The sequence below is a fragment of the Colias eurytheme genome, chromosome 21 (genome assembly GCF_061535395.1).
Source record: "Colias eurytheme isolate Ceu_HAF_F1 chromosome 21, ilColEury1 Martin Lab GWU primary, whole genome shotgun sequence".
Classification (NCBI taxonomy): Eukaryota; Metazoa; Arthropoda; class Insecta; order Lepidoptera; family Pieridae; genus Colias; species Colias eurytheme.
Genome location: NC_143000.1, coordinates 3150629 through 3153010, shown reverse-complemented (window position 1 = coordinate 3153010; position 2382 = coordinate 3150629). Strand labels below are relative to the sequence as shown.

Here is a 2382-nt window from a genome sequence, read left to right as displayed (position 1 = left end):
GCGAAGCCGCCGGCGGAAATCTAGTATCATAATAATATCGTTAATTATTTAAGTTTGAAAACAGCGACATCTATAAATTTATTGTTCAAGCTCAATGTATGGTTATTGGTTGCGCTTGCGCTATGTCGAGAAACTAAACTCATAAAATATCCAGCCGTTAGATGGCATTCATATAAAATTTGTATTGGTGTTGTGATTAAGTATAATTTTGTTAAATTGCTTATAAACATAATATTTATATTATCTTATCGCTCCTAGTAATTTTGTTACAAAATAATTATCCTCCTAATCCTACCAATATTATAAATGCGAAAGATTATGAGGGTGTAGGTATGTACGGTGTACCTATGTTGGTTTTGGTCACAAAAATTCTGGACCGCTTTGGATGAAACCTAGGTCCTAGGATGAAACATTATAGTAATAGGTATCGGTAGGTTTTAGTTTTTACATCAAAATAACACATGAGCTATAGAAATAGTTACTTTATTATGCTCGCTGGTTTGTTCGTCGAACCTACATTGACAGATGATCGAGCAAAACTTATAAACTACAGTGCGACACAAAAGAGATGAAAATAAATGAGGGCGCCACCGTCGCTCATATAGCAACACTGATACTGCGACGCAAGCGATCTTGATACTATAGAATAAAAATCCAAAAATCTATATAATATAATCTAAAATAAATACCGCGATTTAAACCGTTATAATTGTTTCATTGTAGCAATAGTGTAATTTAAGACAAAAATACATTAGTATTTTAATTGACCTACCTAGGTCAAATTTTACTTAAATGTATTTGGAATTAGTTATTTTATAAAAATCGGTCAAGTGTTTAGACTGCAGAGGCACACATAGAATCAAACATACAAACAAACAAGCATACATGCAGCTCAAATACATTACCCTCTTTCTGGGTCCGTCGGGTAGAAAAAAACAAGGCGATTTGAAAACCACATATTTTTATTTTTTTTTTGTAGATAAATTTTGTACATTAATATAATTCATCAAAATCTAAATATTCTACTCCTTCAAAGGACTGATCATCACTCTGTTTCGAAGTACTGGCAAGAGGGTACGGGGCATCTTCAGTATCTGTAAATATGATACAGTAAATATGATTTTTTTTCTTATGGTTTGATTGATTAATAGATAGATAGCTGTATGAAAACAGTTATCACTATACTATGTAGTAAAATCTAAACTAGGTACTTTATTTGAGACTGGTTGGATTGGATATAACTTCTTGACTCAAATTGTGCTGGTCGCACTATAAAAACTAGTTTTTGTTTACATACAAATAACCTCAAATTAAATTGCGAAAACGTAATAATCGCCATACATACATACATTAAACACTCGTTACTAATGGAATATTCTATTTTACGTAGTACTGAGCAAAAATAAATGGAATCTCACCGGTATATTCTGCTGTACGTTTGTAAACGTTTTCCAAATCAGTCAATAAATTTCCAGCTTGAAATTCGGACAAACACCGAATAAAAACTTTATACACCACATCACGGACACCGCTACGTTTAACCTTTTTCATGATGTCTCCTTTTTTATTTAAATTTCTTGTTCTAAATAACAATTTTATCTCAATAATTCTCCACTTCACGAAAAAAACAACAAATTTTTATTCAACTTGACAGCTACATTGCCAATTCAGGGTTGCCAGGTAATGAAAAACGAATTAGTTCCAAAATAATTAATTTCATCTCTTTTATGTCGTACTATATGTACGATACAAACTATACAAAAATAATATCTTCAAAAATTTAGGTAACTAATAAAATAGGTGGTAGTTAATCCTTTTAAATAAGAAATAAATCCATACTAATATTATAAATGCGAAAGTAACTCTGTCTGTCTGTCTGTTACTCAATCACGCCTAAACTACTGAACCAATTTGCATGAAATTTGGTATAGAGATATTTTGATACCCAAGAAAGGACATAGGCTACTTTTTACCCCGGGACATAGGATAGGTTTTATCACGGAAATCCCACGGGAACGGGAACTATACGGGTTTTTCTTTGACTGCACGGGCGAAGCCGTGGGCGGAAAGCTAGTATTACATAAATATTTGTCAAGTAGACATAAGCCTGCTAACCTTCTGCTAACCTGTTATTTTTTAAACAAATGATGAGGAAAATATTATCCAATACTAAATAATAATTTTTAACATTTCAATTTTTTATCCTAGTAATTCATTACTAATTAATTATTATCGTACATATAAAATAAGTATAAATCATGGACGTATAAAAAAAGACGGACGCCGTATTACGAACTAACAACGTGAAGCCACCATAGTAAGCTAGCGATCGTGTAAAGACAATAAACACGCACACACTCTCACCATAGTAAGCTAGTCGGC

General features: G+C 32.2%; 1 long non-coding RNA gene across 1 annotated transcript; it reads right to left on the bottom strand.

Moving 5' to 3' along the window:
• Positions 1-980: 980 nt before the first annotated feature.
• LOC149899005 (uncharacterized) lies at positions 981-1728 on the bottom strand. Its single transcript, XR_016457988.1, has 2 exons — positions 1419-1728; positions 981-1094 (listed from the first exon to the last, which is right to left on the bottom strand). It is a non-coding gene; the product is annotated as an uncharacterized LOC149899005 (long non-coding RNA).
• Between the last annotated feature and the right edge of the window lie 654 nt (positions 1729-2382).